Here is a 25,434-nt window from a genome sequence, read left to right as displayed (position 1 = left end):
AAACATGGCTGAAACCAAATGTTTTAAATTCCGAAATTTTTTGCGGTGAGTACCAGACCTATAGAAATGACCGCTAAATAGGACCAGTGGTGGTGTCTTGCTAGCTGTACATTCCTCAATTCCATCTGAAGATGTTAATTTACCCGAGTTGATTCCATCGAGTTTAAATGCACCCGAATCTTACTAGGCCGGGTCATATTTACTTAACCGTTTGCTATATTCCACCGTCTTCTGATCTATCAGTGAAAATGCACCATATTTCACTGTTACAAACAGTCAATTCGATGATAAAGCCCACGGACTCAGTGATTGTATTAGGCGACTTTAGCCTGCCACATATAAGTTAGCAACGCTTTTCTTCTCACGCCCAACAACAACATCGGCTAGCATCAGCGGCAAAGCGCAAGCAGTTAGGATAGGTTAAAGCTAAGTTATATTGTTAGAATTAATTCATTCTATAAAAATTCGGAATAAAGAGCACACGGCTCAATATAATAAGTGTATTAGTGAATTTACTGGCGCCCAACAAGGATTCACCAAATTTTACCTCAACCGGGATTTAACTAATCAAAACAAGGAAGTTTCCGATAATGATCTGGCTGCTAATAATTATATTGTAAGAACAAAATTTGTGAATATTGCGAGCGTTCTTTTAAATTTATTGATTTGTAGTGAAAAGTTTAAAAATAAATTAGGAGAAGTGATACAAAAAACAATTGCATACGAAAACAATTATAAAATCAATATATGAAAATTTTAGTGAATGCAATTTCCTTTTATTAAACGCACAATTTTAATTCAATTTATCATCGAGTCACCCTAGCGTACTATACTTTACCTGAACGGTTTTCGACCCTGCCTTGCTGTCTTTTTTTTGTTTTTGTGGTAAACTTTCAAAGCCCTATAATGGATGCTGAAGCATTTCAAGCCGCTATCGCGGAGCTCTTGAAAAATAATAATGCGCAATATGACGCAAAATTTTACTAGTTAACAAAAAAAATTTGAAAAGCTCGAAACGGGCCAAAAAATAGAGACTTATTCGTAGGTAAATATAGAAAATTCATTTCCAACGACTTTGGAGGCGGTAAAAAACCTGCCAGAATTCAAAGGTGATAGATTAGCATATCCTTCATGGAGACGATTAGCGTTGTATATGGACAAAGTGTATAAAAGATCAACAATCTCTGTCGAAGCCCTCCTTATAATTAGAATAAAGGTGACTGGCCAAGCCGACCAGGTTCTATCCGAATATAATACTGTCCTCAATTTAGACGCCATAGTGGCGAGGCTAGACCACGCATATGCAGATAGAAGGCCGTTACACGTACTGGAGCAACAGCTCAGTACCATGAGGCAAGGAAAGTTGAGTATTACGAATATTATGATAGAATTGAAAAACAGTTTACACTGATATCATCGAAGATAATGATGGAAAACGAAAGTCAGGAAATAATAGATGTTTTGCTCAATAAATATAGATCCGACGCTCTTCGGACTTTTGTATCAGGTCTACAACCCTCAGTAGGTAATATTATTTACTCAAAAGGTCCGCAGGACATGCCTACTGCGCTTGCGATGGCTCATGAAATAGAGAGCAACCGGCGGAGATACCAGTTTGCTACTCCTTCGAAGAATTCACCTACAGGCACCCACAAAAAAACCCTTATTACAAACAGGCTTCCAGGGGAGAAAACAGAAGTCCCGAGGGACCTGTTCCAATGGATGTAGATCCATCGCTATCTCAGTACAAAAGAAATGTGCGAGCAAATGACTTTAACCAATATCCTCGAAATCCCTCCTAACAGAGTAAAGGTCGAACCGCCGGTACAAGTGCGGGAAATAATGGGGGGCCCCCGGATTCTCTTCAAAAAAGAAGACTTGAGAGCTCGGGTAAATCGAACAACGCGATTCCTCATAAAGCACAAAGATAAATACCATTTCCGAGGAATCGGAGGAAGAAGAGTTTGACGGCGAGGACAATTTTTTAGAGTAGGAGCCTCTTCCCTCCCTTATATAGAGAAGAGGCTGAACAATAAAACTGTTCTGAAAATTGTTTTGGATACCTGTACCTCTAAAAATTACATAAATAATCTTTCAACATTCAACAGGTAGATAAACCTTTTAGAATTAAAACTGTCTCCGGGTCGCAAATTATAACAAGGAAGTGCAAGGTGCGAATTTTAGGACACATTTCTGAATTCTTTATTTTGTCCGGCCTGACTTCGTTTGATGCCATAGTGGGCTACGATTTTCTAAAAAACATAGGCGCAAAAATTGATACGACGAGTGACTCGCTGCAATATTTAGAGGGATCTGAAAACATAAAGTTTTTTAAATGTAGAGATGTGTCGCATTTATTTGTTGATTCCGAGAATATACCCTCTGCGGTTTTACTTGAATTCGAAGACCCAAAATTAGAGTTGCCTTTCCATACTAAAGTAAAGGGATCGATTAGGACTACAACTGATGAGGCCATATACAGAAAGTCGTACCCCTACCCCATTACATATACAAAATTCGTGAATGAAGATATCCAGCGTCTTCAAGGATAAGATCATTCAACCATCGCGAAGTCGATATAATAGCCCGATATGGGTTGTAAAAAAGAAAACAACAAATGAGAATGGTGACCGGGACTTGAAGTTGGCTATCGATTTTCAAAAATTAAATAAAGTAACCATCGCCGATAGATACCCGATGCCAGAAACCTCTGCAATTTTATCAAATCTGGGCACTGGGAAGTACTTTTCAACCTTAGATTTGAAGAGCGAGTTTCATAAATTTTGCTTGACACAAGGGACCGCGAGAAGACTGCGTTTTCTGTTAATAATGGAAAATATGAGTTTTGTCGCCTACCTTTCGGATTAAAAAATGCCCCAATTATATTCCAAAGGGCAATCGATGACGTTTTGAGAGACGTCATGGGAAGAATTTGTCATGTTTATATGGACGATGTGATTATTTACTCAGCTACGAAAGAACAACACCTAAAGGATTTAGAAGAGGTCATTCAGAAATTGGAGAGAGCTAATATGCGCATCTCTCCAAAAAAGTCGCGGTTTTTTCTGAAAGAAGTAGAGTTTTTGGGATTTATTATTAATCAAAATGGCATTAAAACATGTCCAAAAAGGTTAATGATATCCTTCAATATAAGAGACCAGAATCTCTTCGGGCTCTTCGGTCATTCCTTGGACTATCTGGGTACTACAGACGGTTCATCCAAGACTACGCCCGTATTGCCAAACCACTCAGCAAATATTTAAGGGGTGATAACGGCAATGCAAAAACAAAACAATCAAGAAATATTAAAATACAGTTAGATGAAGAGGCAGTAAATGCATTCGAACGTATTAAGAGGATTTTAGGTTCGGAGGATGTTCTGTTGCAACATCCCGACTTTGGGAAACCCTTTGAACTTTCCACTGATGCATCAAGTGTGGCAATAGGTGCTGTCTTGTCTCAGAATATGAGACCCATAACATTTATTTCAAGGACGTTATCAAAAGCAGAAGAGTCATATGCGACAAACGAAAGGGAGCTTCTGGCAATCATATGGGCTCTCCAAAAGTTGCGAAATTATCTTTATGGAGCTGGCGATATCCGGATATTTACAGATCACCAATCCCTTATTTTTACAGTATCTGAAAGAAACGCCAACAGTAAAATTCAAAAATGGAAAGCTTTTATAGAAGAGTTTTCTCCACAGTTTTTCTACAAACCCGGGAACCAAAATTTTGTAGCTGATGCATTATCACGTCAATATAAAAAATAAATGTTCGCTGTGTAGACGTGTTTTTGTTTCGCTGACAAAGGATTGCTGTTTTCTTTGCTTTATTTACGTAAATTTGTACCAAATAAGTGTTTGGTGATATATTTATGCAGTTCTGCTAGTTTTTTTTATAAAAGTGGTTACATTCCAAACAAGTAAAAAGCAACTTTAATCTAAAATTTTCGAGTTGGTGTTTATTTTTGGTTTTCTTTTGTGGCAAAATGAGTAAACCGAAGACAAGGCTCACAAAGCAACAACAACCTGGGCTTTTGGCGCGGAAAGATGTATCGTCACCAATCACTTCGCTGTCGCCTAATGCATCAATTTCAACACAATCACGGAACGCGGACCGAAAAATGCAAGGTGAGAGTATATCAGCCGAACAGCTTATGCAAATATGTGAGAAAAAACTCGAAAAGCATGAAAAAAATATCATTGAACACATAAATGAAATGTGGGAACAAAAACTCAAAACGCACGAAGAAAATATTATTAAACATATTAATGAGTCAATGCAATCCATGGAGAATAGAGTTATGCAAAGAATGAGCGAGCTTACGGGTGAGTTAGCGAATGCGAAAGATAGAATAGGAAGATGTGAATAAAGAGTAGCGGGTGTCGAAAATGCACAAACTGAGTTTGCATTTCTCAAAACCAAGGTTGATGCATTGCGCGAGGAAATTGAGGATCTTGGGGAAAAAGCTGTGTCAACTGATATCGTGATAAATGGTATACCGAATTTAAATAATGACAATGTTAAAGAAATTTTCAGCAGTGAACTGTGTGAAGCAATTAGTTATGAGACACCAGCCATTCGTCAAGGTTTGCGTATGCGCTCAATCAAACACAGAAATTCAAATAATGATTATGTGCCTGCTATAATTAAACTTAACTCAGCGCACGATAGAAATCAACTGCTTAAAACTATATCTACCTTTGTGAAGACCAAAAAAAGAGCCTTAGTTCTCTCTGATGTTGATGAGATTCTTCGTGCATGAATGTTTAACCGAGCGAAACAGAGAGATTTAATGCACCACGCAACACAGCTGAAGCGCCAGGGTTCATTAGCTTCTGCTTTTAGCATTAGAGGCAGAGTATACGTGAGAGTGCAGAGAAAAACGGAGGCAAAGCTGGTGAATAGCAGAGAAGATATAAATGCTCTTGTCAGCGAAGGCAAACAATGATGACGAATTTCTACAACGACGCAAGCATGGGATTAATATTTATGTTTATTACTACATTTACTTTTTTATCTTTCTCTCTTACTTTTTCAAATATGTATGTTTATCATTTGCAAATTCCTCTTTTCTTTATTTCTTTCAATTCTACAAACCAAAGCCCATTACGCAGCGCTAAGTGCATTAATCCTAATGATCAGTGAAAATGAGTATCTGAGTACTGACAACGAATGTCTCAAGACCATTTTAACCCTTGTAAGCAACAGTCATGCATGTTTGCAGCTTTGCCACATAAATGCACGTAGTCTTAATTTACAGAAACTTGATTACATGAACCAAATTTTGCAAAATACAAAAATTGACATACTTTGTGTGACTGAGACTTGGTTTAGAGAGGATATTGAGGATGAATTTTATAAACTACACTCTTACACATTGGCACGGAATGATAGCAAAACCGGGGCAAGAGGTGGAGGTATTGCCATATATTGTAAAACATCGCTGACACATCAGGTTATCTTCAAATCCAACGAAAATTATCCTGTTGAGTACTTGATTATAGAAGTTAGTGATGCATTAAAGAAGTGTTTAGTTGTGTGTGTGTACAACCCCAGTAAATTCCATAAGCTAGAAAGTTTTTTTCCTAAAATTGTCTGAATTTATATACAAATATGAACATATTTTGGTCTGTGGTGACTTTAACACAGACCTATTAAACAATGACTTGAGGTCAATGATATTAATGGATAATTTGTATTCCGCTGGCTTAGAGGTTGTCAATAAATCTCCTACTAGATTTTCACCAAATTGCAAATTTATCTTGCTAGACCTGATATGTACCTCGGACCGTTCCAGTGTACTTTACTTTGACCAGTTATCAGTTGCGGGAATATCGGATCATGATATGTTGTTTATATCGTATGATATAGATTTTAATTGCAATACCGAAACACAATTTTATTACAGGGATTTTAAGTCAGTTAATCTCTCTGAAATAATGTGCGAAGCTGATTCTTCACATTGGAACCGCGTATGGATGTTTTCAGATATTAACCAAAAACTCAGTTATTTCATGTTTCTTTTAAATTACCTATTTACTAAATATGTACCTCTAAAGGCGGTAAACTCCCAAACAAATAAACAGCCGTGGTTCACAAAAGAAGTTCTGCTGGCTATCAAAGCTCGTAGTAAGTCTTACAAAATTTGGAAGCAACATCCCACAAATGAGAACTGGCAATATTATCGTCTGGCCAGAAATCATGCTACACTCACAGTAAGAAATTCTAAAAGACTTTTTTTTCAAACAAAGCTTGACACGAATTTACCCACCAAGAACTTGTGGAAAAATCTCAAATCAATAGGGATTGCATGTAAAAATGATTCGAAATGCGATTTAGACCCTGACTCCATCAATGACTTCTTTTTACAGTAGAGTAGTTATATAAATAACCAAAATTTCAAACTTAATGAAAATGTGATGTACACACCAGATAATAACAAATTTCAATTTTTCGGAGTTACAGAGGATGATATTAAGGAGGATGATATGAAGAGGATATTGTTAACTTTTTGATAACGACTTCAACTTTTCCCGATGCTTGGAAGATAGCAAAAGTTATTCCTATTGCTAAAAAGCTCTTTCTAAAATCTGGGCCCAAATCACCGAACACCTCAATAAGAACAACCTTCTCTCAGAAAGCCAGTCTGGTTATAGAGCGAGCCATAGTTGTGCGACGGCTTTACTCAAGGTAACTGAAGACATCCACCCTGCCTACGATAGGGGTGATTTGACTGTAATGTCACTTTTAGATTTTTCGAAAGCCTTTGACACAGTAGATCATTCCATTCTCTTAATGAAATTACGACACTACTTTGGATTCTCTTCTAGTGCTTCAAGATTGCTCGAAAACTATCTTACAAATCGTTGGCAGAAGGTAGTAGTTAAAAGTGGTTGCTCTGAGACGAAGTGCTTGTGCTCGGGGGTGCCTCAGGGATCTATACTTGGACCAATTTTGTTCAGTATGTTCATTAACGATATTACGCATTGCTGTAAACGTGTTTCAATACATTTATATGCTGATGATGAACAAATATATTTATCTCGCCCTATTGGCTTATCTGAAGATTTGGTTTGTAGGATGAACGAGGATATCGGAAGCACCTCTTCGTGGTCGAGTGATAATAATTTAAATCTAAATGCATCTAAAACAACTAGTAGAGAATTTGCCATCGGTTATACTACAGGATATTACCATTAAGAATGAGTCGGTCGTTAGTAGTTTAGGGTTCGAACTAAATTCCAATTTTAACTGTGTTGATCATATTAACTACGTTACGTACACAGCTGCTTTCATTCCTCCAAATGTCAAATTAATGTTAGTCAGGTCACTAATAGTTCCTTTCATTTCGTTGGGAGGGTTAGTGTTTGGTGATATAGACTGCAGGTCTAGAAATAAGCTACAACTTGCATTGAACAATTGTGCAAGATATATCTACTTGAAGCGTAAATTTGACCACATATCAGAGTTTTCGTTTAAAATACTTGATTGCAGTCTTACTACCTTCCTAAACTATCGCAATCTAATTTTCCTGAATAAATTAATTTACAAAAAACAACCAGAATACCTATTCCGAAATTTATGTTTTGCTAGATCTGACAGAACCTGTAACCTCATCGTTCCACGCCATAAATATCTCCATCATCAAGGACGTTCTTTGTCAGTACTATCAAAGTATGGAACTCATTACCTAATTTTATTAAAAATGAGCCCAATATATCGCGCTTTAAATTGGCTTTGTCTAAATTTTTTGATATACGAAAAACACTATTCTAGCTATTTTCTCGAATCTGCATTGTCTATTTCTGTTATTTCTTTTATATTAATATAAATATTGTTATACTCATATTATTATATTTATTTATTTATTTATTTATTTAACAGTCTACAAATTAAACAATTATACAGACCAAATATACCGACACTTAAACCTCAGATGTAATACACGATATAAACAACATAAGCAGTCATCAATTTTAAAGTAATATTTAAACAGTATTGAATTAAACGCTTGACAATTTCAATTAAAAACTTAGAAGTAAGCAAAAGATAAAATGTTGAAAATGTGTTAAAATGTACTCATGAAGGAGCTAGTAAATAATAATTTATGAAATTGACAATAAAACAAATTAATAGTAGATAAAATATATACAGAATAGAATTTATACAGAGTAAATTTGATTGCACACATAAAAAAAATAATGATCACAACGCAATTTTGCAAACAAGTTTCAAGTAACTGGTACTTCAAATTTGAAACAGAGGGTTGAACAGTATATCACGGTTTAGCGTTCTTTGCTTCATTTCGAATTACAAATTTAATGTAGTTAAAAGATATTTTTTAATACCAAGAAACGAGTCGCAGACGTCTAAATTTTTACAGTGTTTATTAAAATCACGACATAAACAGTGAAGTGGTTCGTGCATTTCATAATTCGACCTGCATGTAGCTACAAAAATTGATTGAAAATGTCTAGATGGCCTAATAGGAACGTTAAACTTAATTTCACCAAGCAAAAATGGTCTATTTATTGACCCTCTTATTAATTTAACAATAAATAAGACACCCAGCTTCTCCCTGCGGCTCTGCAATGTAGGTAGCTGTATTAGTTTTAACCGGCTGCAATAGGGGGGAAGATTTTTAGAAGGATCCCATGGTAAGTGTTTTAAAGCGAAAAGCAAAAATTGTTTCTGGACCGATTCCAGCTTGTCAGAATGAACCTGATAACGCGGATTCCAAATTATTGAAGCATATTCCAAAGTAAGTCTGACCAATGTGGTAAAAAGAGTTTTTGTAACGTATGGGTCATTAAATTCTTTAGACCAACGTTTAACGAAAGCCAAAGTACCTTTCGCGCTATTCACGCAAGATTCAATATGAAGTTTAAAATCGGAACAACAACAGGAACAAAACCGGACCAAGATGGCTGCCTTGGGGAACACCAGAAGTTACGTTTATGAACCGAGACCAACAATTATTAAATATAACTGTTTGTTTTCTTTCCCTCACATAAGAAGAAACCCAAGATAGAAGCAAAGGAGGAAATCCTAACCGATCAAGTTTGAATAAAAGTATAGAATGAGAAACTTTATCAAATGCCTTACTAAAATCAGTATAAATAACATCAACTTCACAATTAGTCTTAAAGCTTTTGGATACAAAGGTTGTAAACTCGAGCAAGTTGGACACCGTTGATTTACCCTTGCAAAAGCCGTGTTGTGAAAAGTCAATTAATGAAGATACTCTAAAAGCAATCTGTTTTGTGATAATCAATTCAAATAGCTTAGGAATAGTGTTGAGTTTGGCTATTCCTCTATAATTTATAACCCACGTTCTGCTTCCATTTTTATGCAGTGGTATAATGAATGATTCTTTACACTTCTTGGGAAATACCCCTTGCTTCAGGGACGCATTAAACAAACAGGTTAGAGGTCGATATAAATATCGAGCACAAGATTTCAGCACTACCGACGGAATATGATCCGGACCACTAGAGTAAGAAATTTTTAGATTTTCCAGATGAGTTAAAACATCATCAGTACATATATATGGGACTGCCTGGGAATCCAGGGGAGACAAACTGAAAGGATAATTCGATGGCGGGTAATCATAGGTGTTTGAATAATTAGATTCGAAGAAATCCGCAAGCATGTTAGCAATTTCGAAGCTATCGTTGGAAATCTGACCATTTAGCTTCATTGTAGAAGGAAACCCTTTTGTCTTCCTTTTTGAATTAACGAAGCTGTAAAACGACTTAGGATTGACAAAAATTTGGCTTTTAATCCTACTGATATAGTTCTTGTAACAAATTCTGTTCAATGTGTTATATTTGTGACGTAAAATTGAGTAGGCCGCATAGTCAGTCATTGATCCAGACAGTTTGTAACGTTTGAATGAACGCGTCTTCTGGTTTTTCAGGCGTTTCAATTCTTTAGTGCTCCAAGCCGATGATGATATAGCAGTGGTTTCTGACGTAGGTATGCATTTTTTAAATATTCCGTATAATACATTATTAAAATGGGATATACTATCATCAATATCCCCATCGTATTCAGGCCCATTTATTCTCGATACTTCGAGTATTACTTTAGACCAATTGGCTTTTCTAAACAGAAATCGGTGAGGGGTCTTTCGCACTACGTTGGAGGAATGCTCAGAAAAATTGTAAGATTCCATAAACATCGCGAGAGCAGGATGATACACATCTTCAGGCAGGGCAAGGGGGTCACATCGATTTACAAAACAATTTGAATCGTCTGAGAAAATTAAATCCAAGCATTTACCGAATTTATTCTGAATGTTGTTAACTTGAAAAAGTCCAACATCTGCAAACTCGTTTAGGAAATCATAGTCGATAGCACGAGAAGAAGTAGGGACTAGCTTCCCATCGATAAGACTCCATGACACACATGGCAGATTAAAATCGCCAAGTACAGTGACAGAATCACAGGCCCTGGCAGTACTGCACACAGATTTCACTATTGAGGAATGATTCAAATATAAGGAGATGTCAGATTGTGGGGGAACGTAGTTGGCTATAAAATATTTGTAGGTTGAGGAAAGTTTTACTCTTACACAAAGAAGCTCAGCATCCTCAAAGTTAGGAAAATGTAGTTCCTCCGCGGAAAACCTAGTGTGAACGGCAATTAACACACCTCCACCAGTTGTGGCCAGTCGGTCTTTTCTAAACACTTGAAACGAACTCGATAATACTTCAGCATTAAAAACTGTTGGTTTTAGCCAAGTCTCAGTAAAAACGAATACATCATAAGAACTCTCATGACTCCGTAGAAAAATTTCCGTTAGTTTGGTATTCAACCCCCTAACGTTCTGACAAAGTATACTAATTGAGATATTATTTACGTTCGATAAGACATAATTTAAGTTTGTACCACTTCTGTAGTGTTGTCTGGCAAGTTTTTTGATGCATTTAAAGTAGCGCGGTCACGGTTCGACTTTCTAGTAAACAAATGCACCACAGAGTGCTTCGGCCAGAAAGTAGAATCGAGTACCCTATCAAAAAATGTGTCAGGAACTAAGATTCTGAAAGAAGAGATCTCCCTCCCAGACATAAAATTAAATTTATAAACATTAATATTGCTGTTAAGTTCAACACCAAGCTTTGAGCATACGTAGTTAGATATATCAGCTTCCGTCAACGATGCGTGGAGCCGTGATACAAAAATGGACCTACGGGGGGAACAGCAGTCACCTCCCTAGGAGCACCAGTTTCTGAAGCAACCAATTCAGAAACAGGGGCTGTGATTGGGGCTGCGAGTGCGGTTGTTGTTACAGCAGTCGAATCATTACCAGAATTGGGTTGCATAGCAGGAACATTAACAGCATCAGAATCATCAGCATTAACAGAATTAGTGCTGTTCCCAACAGCATTCGCTTTGTTTTTTGAAGCTGGAGTCTTGTTCTTACTAGACATTGCAATGTTAGCAGCAGCACTGAGGTTAACAGTTGTATTGGGAATATCAGCAGTATTAACAGATACAGGAACATTAACACCATCAGAATCATCCGCATTGACAGAATTAGTGCTGTTCCCAACAGCATTCGCTTTGTTTTTTGAAGTTGGAGTCTTCTTCTTACTAGACATTGCAAAGTTAGCAGCAGCACTGGGGATAACAGTTGTATTGAGAATATCATCAGTATTAACAGGTGCTGTCAATCGTTTAGCATAAGACATTTGTGTATTGAAATCGTGCGAGGGGGTGGCTGAGTGTACGCAAAAAGGCTCACTATTGTTATCAGCAGAAATTGGACTTGCATAAACAGGTGATCGGGCGTGCAAGTGGCAATGTATACATGGCTGCATTAGTGTAGGTGAAATCGATAGAGTATGAGGTTTGAGCGCGCAACTAACATTACCACTACTCAACGAGTTCGGAATAGTGATAGAGCTAACAACATTTTTTATTTTATCTATGCCATCAGCCATCACCTCCATACACCTTTCATTGTTTTTGTTAGAGTCGTCTTCATTATCTTTAAAATGTTTTTTGATGACACTTTTCATATCAGCCATCTCCGCAAACAAATCCTTAAATTTAAGGTCCAAGGCAAGCATTGTGGACTCCATTGTAGCTTTATGGGATGCCAACACAGCGTCATAGGCGTTACAAAGCTTGCCGTAGGCGTTTAGGCAATCCGCGCACAAATAACTTAGGTGGCGGTTCTTCATAAGCAAATTCACGTCGTACTCTGAAAAGTTGCCTTCACAGCAAGAACGATGGTAGACTTTCTTGCAAAAGCCACCACAAGGCACAATAAGGGTATCCGAACGCGAAAAATGCTTGTCACACTTGGCACAATATTTATCCATCACACCAGATATCGTAATAGGTAAAATAAATATATAAAAACTGGACAAAAAGAATAAAAAACAGAGAGCGAGATAAAACACGTCTGTTCGGCACGAACGCACACATATCCAAATATCGATGTACTTTAAGAGACAATAGTCTCACTTGTACAAATGTGTTAAATAAATTGAATTGAATTGAATTGAATCCATGAATGCAATACAGGATGCAACTATAGTTCAACGGCAGCTACCTGTCACAACGAAGAATCTTACAGGTTCACAATTAGATCAGTTGTAATTAATACCTTTAGAAATCAGATCCTTATCTCAGAGGGTAACCCAAGTCATAAAAGAAAAATTATTTTTAAAAACAGAATCATACATACCATAAATTTTAATACTACGAATGAGTTGATGCACCTGATGAGGTCAGCCATTGACCCTAACACAGTAAATGGTATTTACTGTTCGTTAGACGTGTTGGGTAAAATACAAGATAAGCTTATAGAAACCTTTCCTTCGGTAAAATTTAAACATACCGAAAAAATGGTTATAGACATTTTTAACGAAAACGACAAGCAGGAAATAGTCAATACTGAACACAGCAAGGCACACAGGCATTACAGAGAGAACCTTTGTCAAATTTTGAACCAATACTACTTCCCAGAAATGAAGGAAATGTTAAAGTCCGTTACGAAAGGTTGCTCTGTATGCCAGGTGTGCAAATATGACAGGAAACCCAAGCAGCAGCTATTACGTGAAACGACTACACCTACCGAAATAGGTGACACAGGCATTACAGAGAGAACCTTTGTCAAATTTTGAACCAATACTACTTCCCAGAAATGAAGGAAATGTTAAAGTCCGTTACGAAAGGTTGCTCTGTATGCCAGGTGTGCAAATATGACAGGAAACCCAAGCAGCAGCTATTACGTGAAACGACTACACCTACCGAAATAGGTGACACAGGCATTACAGAGAGAACCTTTGTCAAATTTTGAACCAATATTACTTCCCAGAAATGAAGGAAATGTTAAAGTCCGTTACGAAAGGTTGCTCTGTATGCCAGGTGTGCAAATATGACAGGAAACCCAAGCAGCAGCTATTACGTGAAACGCCTACACCTACCGAAATAGGTGAGATCCTACATGTGGATATTTTCTCAGCAGAGAATAACTTGTTTCTTACCTGCTTAGATAAATTTTCAAAATTAGCCATAGTGAAGCCAATTAAAACAAAATCTATAATCGATGTAAAATCAGCTCTTTTAGAGATTCTTACAATATTTGTACCGAAGATAATCGTTTCCGATAATGAAAGAGCTATCTGCTCAGAGACAATGAAAAATATTTTCACAAATTTAGGTATAGCCCACTATAAATTACCTCTGCTTCACAGCAGAAGCAACGGTCAAGTAGAGAGATTTCACTCGACTCTGATTGAAATTGCCAGATGCTTGAGGTGTGAGAAACCCACAATGGAGATGACGGAACTGGTGCTTACAAGCACTTCAAAGTATAACAATACCATTCACTCTGCAACCGGCAAAAAGCCTTGGAGTATTATTAAATCCATTTCAGAGAAAACCAAATCCGAAATTATTGATAAGTTGAAAGAGAATCAAAGTAGAAGCAAAGAGGATAAATACAATAAGAGCCGTCACTCGTTATTTTGTGGCGAGTATCTCGGTGGAAATTGAAAATATTGATGCCGAATGTTTTCTGAGAGGGACATTTTTAATTGGCTCGCATTTATCCATGCCGTGTAGGCTCCTTGTGCAACTGTGATTTTTGGAAAGAAAATTAAATCAATTAATTAAATACTGTCGAAAAATAAACACACATACCCCACGAGAATGTATAGAAGACATTTATAAACATCTCGCCCAAAAAAAAAAGTAGCACCTACCTCTCAGTATACATCGAGTAAATCCCAAGAAAATAACGAGTGACGGCTCTTATTGTATTTATCCTCTTTGGTAGAAGTAATAAAACGCACAATAAGAAAAGGGAGAACAAAACAATTAAAGAAGGAGAAAAAGTCCTTTTAAAGATAAATCATAGATTAGGGGGTAAAATTAAAAACATTTTCAAAGAGGTTGAAGTTAGAGAAGATTTGGGAACGACCGTTAAATTAAAAGACGGACGTATAATCCATAAGGATAACATTTAAGTAATAAATCATATCTTTACAGGCACGTAGTGCACTCGGAAATATACGAGTACTCATCTCCGATAATAGTGGTAAATCATGGGAGGGTAGCTATTGCGAAGGGACATTTCTTTATCATCCATACCGTTAATTTAAAATAATATGAAGATATTTTGAAGGAAAATGAAGATCTCTACGAAGTTTACGGCAAGGAAAAAGGAGAAAAAACTATTTTGGAACACGATATAAACCAAATTAAAAAGCTTCTTTCTTTATTTAAAAATTCAAGATCGAAAAGATCTATTACTTTTATCGGATCTGTTTGGAAGCTTACATCTGGCTCCCCAGACCACGATGATTTGGTACAGTTGCATGCCACGGAAGAGGCTCTCATAGAAAATGGAAATACGAAAATTAACATTAATCAAAATTTGCAGGTTCAGATGAACGATATGACAAACAAAATCAATCAATTGGTTAAAAGAACAAACGCAATACCTTAGCATGATAGTGAAAGCAGTAAGCTAGTAGAATTAAGCATGATAAGAAATAGAATTATAATATCCGACTTGACTAATATTGTAAACAGTATAGCACTTTCTAAACTTAACACCATAAATCCAATGATATTTGATCTGTATGAAATAAATGAGTTAATAAAATTAGATTTTATAATTTCAAAAGCGGATGTTCGGTCGGGGTGCGTCTGATCCTAGCGAGAGGTGGGCGCACCGGGGTCGATCTCAGTGGGAATAAGTGGGTTGGAATAAAATAAGAGAATGCGAGATTTCTCGTTATAATAGATATGATAAAAATAGCAAAGGTTACAATATTACCTGAATAAACGCAAATAATTACGGCAGAGATCGCTGGCGGCAGATGTGAACAGGATGGCTGTTAGAATCCAAGAGGCCGGTTGTATTGAAAGCTACAACCATTGACCCACAAAATTCTCCGTTTTGGAGGGGAAAGGCACCCACACATCAACCCCGACATGCATATGCATGAGTGCTGAAAAAAAGCACACATACACGTGCATATACATGCATGAGGGTGATGGTGTGGGTGGTTATAAATTAAGTCGAGTATCGAGTATCGATTTGCAGAGTTGCATTGGGGGGTTCGCAATCAGATGCGGAAAAGTTAGGCATCCTGCCTAAACATGCCGGCCCCCTTGGGATACGCAACATCGTTTTCCGCCAATGACCTCCGCTGAAACGAGAAAAATGAATATAAGACTTACAGACTAAACTTAATCTAAATGAGGGGTTCGTCTGCGACGCAAAATGTCCGGGAATCCTTTCCGACTTGCTTAGCATGCCACCTGAGCTAAGATGAAAAAATTAGCTGTTATGAACAGTTAGAAGTGAATATTTCTTGCCATTGGTTTATCCGTAACTCTAATATATATAGAAGTTCAGAACGTGATATATGTATAATCGATGGCCAGTAAGGCTGGACGAAGAGGCCGAAGTCTCCGTTCCAGAATTGAACCATTTTTTTGTTATTCTTTGGTTTTTTGTTTGTTCCGGATGGAGAGGCCGAGGTCTCCGTTCCAGACTTGCGGTTTTTGTTTTTGGTTGGACGAAGAGGCAGAGGTCTCCGTTCCAGACTCGAGGATTTGAGGCTTTTCTGGGCTGGACGAAGAGGCCGAGGTCTCCGTTCCAGCGTCTAACTTGTTGTATCGCTCTCAAGGCAACTGTGGCATTTTATGGATGTGCCGGGGAGAGCGGCCGTGAGGTTGGTTGGGTGAAGCGGAGGTGTTTTATTACAAAACGTATGTTAAAATAGATGAATAAAGCGAGTTTAAAACGAAGCGTAGGGGCCGACGAAGGTATGGATTTAATTTTGTGCGACAGCTCATGACGAATAGCGCAAATCGTAATTAAAGTCGAAAGTGTACCAACTGCCGGTGCTTGCATGCAGATTGGCGATGCGTTCTCCACGACGCGTTCTATCTGCACGTACCATTCTGAGATTGCATGCAACCCTGTCGTGTATTTCTTGGTTAGCTAGCTGACAGCTGGTATGGTGAATTTGTGGCGTGCGAGTATATATATATACGTACATATATGTATTTGCTTGCCCTTGAAAAACAAAACTAGGTCAATGGGGCAGTGGCACACTAAGCCAGTAGAAACAGTTGACTTTTTTTTTTTGTGATTTTTGTTGTTGAAAGCAACACGTCCTGCCCCCCAGCCAAAAAACAAGCAGTACCGAAGGCAAAAAACTCAAAACAATTTTTTTTTTTTGTAAATGAGACCATAATTATTTTTAAATGAGGTTTTCGCCTTTATTTTTGTGCGTAAGTATGTTTTGGGACTGCCCGGGCGCCCATATGGGTTAAAAAAAATGCCGATCCCGATTTTGTGTTTTGCGGGTTTTCGGTGCCCGGTTGCCTCTTTTTATGCAACACTAAAATGATATGCCGAGCCAAATAGTCATACATACATACATATGTACATACGTTGGGTACAAATATGCCAACGGCAAAAGACAAAACAAATGAACATTCATACACACCCGTGTATAGAATGTAAAATTCCATTGAATTGAAAGAAGCGGTAAATAAATCGAATGATTTTTTCCTCGTTCTTTCAATTCTTTTTACTACGGCGCTTGGAGTACGGCGCATGGACAATTGAGGTGGAAAAATGGTAAGTTAGTTTTAATATTTATTCATTTGAATAAATAAAGAATTTTTATTTTAGATTATTAATTAATAAAAATAAAAATAAATGTAAGGCGCGATAACCTCCGAAGAGATCTAAGGCCGAGCTTCTCTTCCAATTTGCGTCGTGCTCCTCATGATTTTCCCTACAAATTGGCCGGACGGGACCTACATGATTTTATGCCGACTCCGAACGGCATCTGCAAGGCAGATGAGTTTTCACTGAGAGCTTTTCATGGCAGAAATACACCCGGAGCGCTTGCCAAACACTGCCGAGGGGCGACCCCGCTTAGAAAAATTTTCTTCTAATTGAAAAACCTTTTTTCTAAAATTTTTGATGTTGCTTTGCCCGGGGTTTGAACCCAGGGCATCCGGTGTGGTAGGCGGAGCACGCTACCATCACACCACGGTATTCCTTTTATTTTCAGATGCCTGGTGATGGATGCAGGCGGTTGGCGTGATCCAGGGAATTATTGGTTTTGTGTGTCGTTCCCTTTTTTTATTTTCTAGGTTACCGGCATCGCAAAAGGGGTGCTCCAACTGCGGCGTCGGCCGCGACGGCAGTTGTCACACCTTTGCGATGCCCATTTATGCAGTTATTAATGAATTTTTTTTTCTTTTTCTTTGCAGTTTTTGCTATGGGTAAAATATGCTGTGCAAAAAACTGCATTTTAATCACTGCCTCTTTGAAACGCTATCTCTGGCACTAAAAATCATTTGCAAACCAGAGCCAGCAGCGGTTAGTTCCCTTCAAGAAGCAGGATTTCCTGTTTTCCAAGGCATATTGCAACAAGACATATTGGAATTTATGCCTTATGTTTTTTTTTTTTCAAATGTTTTCGCTATTGTTAGAAATACGCGAGGGCAGCGGCACTATACCCGAGCCATACTGGGCACTTTTTCCTTGTTTGTTGGTGCCAGCTTTGAATACATAAATTGCACCATCGCAAGGCGGAATGCAAAAATTGCTACCAAATTTACGTTAGTCACAATTTCTAAAGCTCTAGGTCAGGGTGGTAATGTTATGTTAATTTTTGGCAGTACTCCAAAGTTGATTGTGCTATTGGATTTAATGAGAATTGCGCAATCCAACTAATTTTAAACGGCTGAATTGTGTGCAGCAGGCATGCTTAACCAACGAACCGATATCATTTCGTTACGATAATTAACGAAATGATATCGGTTCATTGGTTAAGCATGCCTGGTGTGCAGTATATATATATTTTTTTTTGTACGAATCGTTCATAAAATTTGTATCCAATGGCGGAATCCTTGCATAAAGGTTTCGAAACACTACGCAGTATTTGCAGATCTTCGATGATGTACTCAAAATGAAGAATGGTTTGGGGGAACACGAGCGGACTAAGGACTTTGCCGCGAAGCGCAAATATGCTTCGCTGCTATTTGTCTTGATCAAAAAGGTCAATCTCATGATTAAATACAGCCTACGTTCTGGACGAGAAGGTCTGCATCGTGAAAAGGTCCGAGTAGATAGTAATCGCTTGCATTTGCAGAATTTACTCTATGAAGTTAATCAGTTAAAGCGTGAAATACGCTACTGCCATAAGTTCAAGAGTCAAGATGAGAATATAAAATTGCTCCCACACAATGAAGAAGAAGAAGACGACCAATCATTACTGCCCACAGATGCGAAGCTGGCATTGACTGGACATACCAAGCATTTGGCACGCTTAGAAAGTGAATTGAATATACGTAAACAATCAGCTGCACAGTGCAAAGAATTACTGAATACCAAACATCAAGTATTTAGGGGAATTGTACTAAAGACCGAGAAATTAACATCATTTGCACCATCCTTGCCTACGTTGTTGAAAGCTACGCGTCCACTACAATATGCACTACAAGTAGCAATGGATAAGAAATGGAAGTTGCAACAGCTTGTGCAGCCTCATCGACTTGAAGTACGAATTACAATTGGTAATAACGCCAAAAGTTTGGAGGAATCTATAGTAATGAAGCTGCGTTATTTCAAATGTTTAGGGTTTGTAACAGCAGCTACAGTGGTAAGCTTAAGTGATATTGAACAAAGTTTTGTTGATGCAGTGCTCCCACAAGACGTATTGAAATATTTGTGTGACAACGATTTGGGTGATACTATACCCGTGCCTGGCGGTGAAGATGAGTTGAAACATATTAGCATGACGCCAAAAGAATGTGTGGATCATTTAAGTACGAAGGGATATGGGCGTCCCTATCGTTGGCGGCAGTCAATGGATTGCTTAGAAGTCGTTAATAATGCAAGCTGAATCACCAAAGTTACAAAAAATAATACCAGCACTCTTAAAATGCATACAACAATTGTGGAGCTCTCGCTTGAATTTGATTAAACAAATACGTGCACTGGTTCAAAAGCAAATTGATTTACACTTGAAGGAAGAATGTTTACCCACTACACGTTCTGCTTGCAGCCTTGTACAATGGACTTCACTCAGCTATGAGGAGCATATTGCATCTGCACCTAACGTCGATTCGGAGCTCGTCAATAGTACTCATCTTTTTTATCGCGCCATTGTTGTACGTGGATCAGCTAAAATGGAATGCCATGTAAGTATAGTATTAAATTTCCTGCAGAGAGCCCGCTTTGGTCTACATTCATTTATTGGAATGGGCAGCATAATGGCATGAACAGTGCCGCTGTGAAATCAATGGAATTTTGGACGAATTCTTTAACTCAAAGCTTGTTGAAGCATCATTTGGCTTTGTTGGCGCCAACACGCTAGGCCTTATCGTTATATTGAGGGCGGTGCTGTTAATACATTTAAGCAATAGTTTTTAAGAATTCTTTTATGTGCCATTTTCATGAATTTATAAACACTGAAATATATTTTACAGCAACCTAAGCCTCGGAAATCGAAGTGTTTAACTAGCCTGCAAAGTTTGACAGAGTTGTTTGTGGGAAATTTGCAAAAACAATATCCAGCGACGGTTCACACTATAATACGTACTGGAAATAAATTGCAAAATCCAGTTATATTGAAGATCAGGAAAAAATCCGAGGTGACCTGAATATTGGGTTATGTAGTCTTTGCAGATCACCCTTTCTTTTAATAGCTTCAAATACGATTTTGGCTGTAGACTATTCACTTTATGTGTCTACCGAAGGCTCCATGAATTCCTTGGAAAATTTTATTGCACATTTGGACACCAATCGCAAAAAACAAAGTAGATGTTTTAGCTGGGAATATATACAGCGTGACTGTAATTAAGTTACTCATATACAATAAGGATGAAGGACTTGATACAATATTTATTAAATGAAAATGTGGTTTCTCAACCAACTTCATTAACAGGAGTTCATTGGTAGTATAATTTGTAGGCTAAAATATCGTCGGTGAAAGCTCCAACCAACTCTCCTATGGTGGAAAACGTTTTATATGTAGTTTGAGCTTTCATAGATGATATAAACGTATTTACATAAATGAATATGTGCGATGGAAAACTTCATATTTCCTTTTCAATAAAAATTAGGTGTCATTAGCTTCCTTGTAAAATGCGTGACGCTTATATGCCTCTACAATTCCCTGCGGACGTTATGAAACCAATGAAAATTGATGAGATCATGGATCCGGAAGTACCCAATTTATCTGGTGGTGCACTGTAACGAGGTACACATCCATTTACAAAACGCAACTATCAATCAATGAACAAAAAGAGGGTGAGTTTAAACTTGAATTGCTACTAATGTAGATGCTCACATAGTCCTATATGTATAATCATCTATGTTTGCATTTGTGTACGTACACGCTGTTCACCTTCCACCAGAGTTGCTTGAACTAACTATCCTCAGCGCGTAGGTGATTAAAATCTGAATTCCCCTTATACCACTACCAAGTGGGTTACTGTAGATGATCGAAAGTTTTGAGTCATTTTCAATTCGGCTTTCTGAATCTTTTCTGGCTATCTTGTTGATTGAATACTGAGTTTTATGCCAATTTCACAGGGGCGCAATGAAATAGTTCGCCAAGTTTTCTACATTAAGGTCCTAATCGAACTCAAACTTCGATGCAAAATACAAAATTCTTAATTACCGCATCATTGCTTTGTGGAATGCCTAAGCGAGTGAAAAATCCGGTCGGTCTCGCTTGGTGCTTTCGAATTCAATCCAGCAAATGACCATAAAGAAATGATACGAGAAAAGAACCCCACGAAAAAAATTAGAACTCAAATTCTAATCTTCTCTGCGTTTGCGGCAAAAGAAAATACCTCCTTCTCGAAAATAAGCACGTAGTTGGTTAGGTGCAGCCTCTATGGGTAGTTGCACATTAATGGTTTTTTGTTCAGTTATTTAAAGATTTTGGGTGATGGGATAAATTTTCATAAATTCTGTTGGCCAAGTGCAGATGCATTATGTGGCAGATCATGGATCCGCGTTAGGGTTCTGGAGTCCTCGCTCTGGGGAGTGAGCGAATTTGGGTTTGATTTTCTGGGAATTAAGGAAGATAATGGGCTGAAAGCCTTTAGGTTCTGTGGCAGATCGGTTCGCCCTTCTGCGGTAGGCTTTTATGATGTCCTCGTTATGGGATAACGAGTGAATGGGATGGTTTCTAGTGTCCTCGCTCAGGGCGAGCGAGTGAACTTGGGGATTTTCTGGTGTCCTCGCTCTGGGTGAGCGAGTGAATTGTGGGGTTTTCTGTTCAGGGGGCCCCCGGTTAGTACTGTTAAAAAACCTAAAAAAAAATGTTTTTGTTTGCGAGCTTTTGGTAAGCTCTCCCGCGTATTGGTGCATCTCGCTCCCTTTCCCCATTGCCCACCAGTAGTCAGGTTTAGGATTCCCCCCGGTAGACTCGGCACGAGACCGGGGGTAGGGAATAAGAAAAAAAAACACGATATACATGGCTAGGGAGAAAACACGTTCAGGAGTAGCGGGGCATCACGGTGCATAGTTGAATGCGTCTTCATGTCCCGTGCTCCCCTTTCCCCATTGCCATCGCGTAGTACGCCTTAGGTTTCCCCTCCGGTAGACTCGCACCCTCACGAGACCGGGGGTTGATTATAATATATGGCTCGGGAGAAACACAGGCTTAGGGATAGAGAGACACGAAGACGCTGGTTCGTGAATATGCTTTGAGTGCTATCACTAACCGTGGGCCTCTCATTTTAGGTAGTCTGGGGAAATAGAATTTTGGGGTTTTGTAGGGCGGAATTTGGCCCCTTACATTTAATCCTCCTTATCGTGGGACGGAAGGAGGACCAATTTCGTATTTGGTCTAGTTATTTAACCCTTGCTTGTATGGACATCAACAACACGCACACGGTTCTCAGGGCCTAGGTGTGTGTCGACGATTCTCCCCATTCTCCACTCGTTGGGTTGGAAGTTGTCCTCCTTGATAACGACTAGGTCTCCGGGTTTTAGATTAGACTGTGGGTGTTTCCACTTCACTCGTTTTTGAAGTTCGGAAAGATATTCGGTTTTCCATCGCTTGCAGAAAGTGTGATGGAGGGCTTTGAGTTTCTGCCACCGATTGATCATCGAGGCAGGGCTCTCACTAGCATCGGGCTCTGGCGGAGCTAGTAGGTGGCTGCCCGTGAGGAAATGCCCTGGGGTGAGCGGCTCTAGGTCCGTCGGGTCATTGGATACCGGGCTGAGCGGCCGCGAGTTCAGGCATGCCTCGATGCGGCACAATAGTGTATGGAATTCCTCGAATGTGAATTTGTGTGGTGAAGCTATCTTTTTGAAGTGGCTTTTGAAGCTTTTCACTCCAGCCTCCCACAGCCCTCCCATATGGGGAGTGCCCACAGGGATGAAATGCCAAGTGAGTGATTGGTGGCTGTACTTCGAGACAGCATTGTCTCGGGCTTGTGAAATGAAAGTTTTGAATTCCGCTCGTAGGGATCTTGAAGCTCCGACAAAGTTTGTCCCGTTGTCGGAGTAGACGTTTTTGGGACATCCGCGTCTAGATATAAAACGGGCAAAAGCCGCAAGAAATGATAGGGTGCTGAGGTCAGTAGTGGCCTCCAGATGAATCGCTCGTGTGGAAAAACACACAAAAGGCAGACATAGCCTTTGGATAGTCGACACCCTCTACCGCGGTAACTTTTGATGTCGAAGGGTCCAGCGAAGTCGACACCAGTATTCGTGAATGCACAGCTGAATGTTGTGCGTTCGCGAGGGAGAACACCCATAATTTGGGTCTGAGCACGCTTTCGGTGTATAGTGCAAAATTGGAAATTATGAATGGTTGCCCTAATCATGGTTTTGATGTTAGGTATCCAGTATTGGGTGCGTATCAGACGTAACATGAGTTGGTTTTCCCCATGCAGACTTTGTTGATGAAACATTAAGACTGTCAGACGGGATAACCTGCAGTTGTATGGGAGGAGGATTGGGTGGCGTTCATTAAAGGCTAAGTCCTTTGACGCCCCGAGTCGCCCTCCTATCCGAATGATGCCATCTTGGTCTAAGTAGGGATTAAGTGAGAGTATTGCACTTTTCCCTGCAATTGGTTTTCCGGCCTTCAAATCCTTATATTCTGAGCTGTAATGTTGGTTTTGATAGATTTTAATTAAAAGCCGTGTAGTGGCCTTGACTTCGTCAGGGGAGATTAGGTGCGACATGACGTGGAATTAATTTTTTGTTTCGGGGTGAGTTCTTCGGTAGAACCTCATAACGTATGAGAGCACCCGTAAAGCCCTAGGTAGGTCTGAAAAGCGTTGGAGAACATCGGTAGTATTTACTGTTGTTGTTGCGCAGGTATTCGTCCTCTTTTCCTGTACGGAGGTGATATAGTCACTTTCTTGTGCTGGCCATTGGGAAGTGTCTTCTTGCAGCCAAGGAGGTCCCTGCCACCACAACGAACTGTTTACCAACTAAGACGCAGGTAATCCTCTGCTACCTAAATCTGCTGGGTTTGATTTTGAATTGACGTGCAACCAGTCCTTATTTCCGACCATGCCGATGATCTTGGTGATCCGATGTACGATGAAAGTGGACCAGGAACAAGGCGGTTTCCTTATCCATGCGAAGACGATCGTTGAATCCGTCCACAGGTGAACTCTCACTGGTCCCAATTTAAGGTTCCTGAAAATTGATTCGGCGACTTCCGCTAACAGCACGGCTCCGCAAACGTGGCAGAGAAAGAGTTTTCACTGGGGTACTCGGGTTTTGGCTAGAAGCAGGTTTGTGCAGACATTATCATCCGTTTTGACGCGCATGTAAATGGCTGCTGCATAAGCCTTCTCGGATGCGTCACAAAAGCCATGGATCTCGATGTCGGTTCCTGGAGAAAAGTTGACCCATCTAGGTATCCTTATTTTATCGATCTCATGGTATTGGTCGGTGAAGGTTTTCCATTTTTCCAGCGTACTGGTCGATACTGGGTCGTCCCAAGCGGTGCCTTCTAACCAAATACTCTGCATGAGTATTTTTGCCACAATGACCATTGGGGACCGCCATCCTAATGGATCGAAAAGTTTGGCGATTGCTGATAGTATCGCTCTCTTTTTAATGTTTTCCGGGTTGTCCAGCGTGCCTGCTCTAAAATAAAATGAATCGGAGTGGGCATTCCATCGAATGCCTAATGCTTTAACTGAACTGCCAGGAAGCTTTCACTGAGCAGGTCTGCTTTGGGGATGTCCATTACAATGTCCTCTGAATTGGATGTTCATTTGCGAAGTAGAAAGCCCGCGGAGTGTAGGACTTGACGAATTTCATCTCTGGCTTTAATGGTCGATGTGATCCTATGTCCACCCGCTAACACGTCATCTACATACATGTATTCTCGCGGTATGTTAGCCGCTGTAGGGTGTGAATTTGATACGTCGTCTGCCAGTTGTAGGAGGTTTCTTATCACAAGATATGGAGCGAAGTTCACTCCAAAGGTAACCGTCTTTAATTCGTAAAGACTAATAGGGTCATTCGGGGAAGTGCGATGCACAATACGTTGAAATTTGGTGTGATTTTCGTTCACCCAAATTTGTCGATACATATTTTCTATGTCGCTATTGAATACGAAGCGGCATAGTCTCCATCGTAAGATAAGGATGGGTAGATCGGCTTGTAGAACTGGGCCTGGTAGGAGAATATCTTTTAAACTATTACCGTTGGCCGTAGGGCTCGAGGCATTAAATACTACCCGTACCTTTGTAGTGGTACTTTCTGCTTTAATAACGGCGTGGTAGGGCAGGAAGTAATGATCCGAATCGTCGGATGGGATATTCTTTTTTAATTTTCTCATATGTCCGAGCGTATCATATTCTGACAACACTCGAACATATTCTTTACCTAAATCTGGGTTTCTTATTAGCCGCCCCTCATTTCGGAAGAATTGAGAGC

The 25,434-nt window shown here is 39.2% G+C and overlaps 1 protein-coding gene and 1 pseudogene across 3 annotated transcripts in view; one reads left to right on the top strand and one right to left on the bottom strand.

Annotated features, from left to right (window-relative positions):
• kkv (hyaluronan synthase-like protein kkv) overlaps positions 1 to 25,434 on the bottom strand; it is an 885,043-nt gene that overhangs the window by 551,755 nt on the left and 307,854 nt on the right. The window lies entirely within an intron of this gene.
• On the top strand, positions 18,402 to 19,882 carry LOC137238635 (THO complex subunit 5-like; annotated as a pseudogene).

This window comes from Eurosta solidaginis, chromosome 1 (genome assembly GCF_040869045.1).
Source record: "Eurosta solidaginis isolate ZX-2024a chromosome 1, ASM4086904v1, whole genome shotgun sequence".
NCBI classification, from domain to species: Eukaryota; Metazoa; Arthropoda; class Insecta; order Diptera; family Tephritidae; genus Eurosta; species Eurosta solidaginis.
Note: the sequence above shows the minus strand (reverse complement) of the source record. Positions and strands in the feature narration are given on the sequence as shown.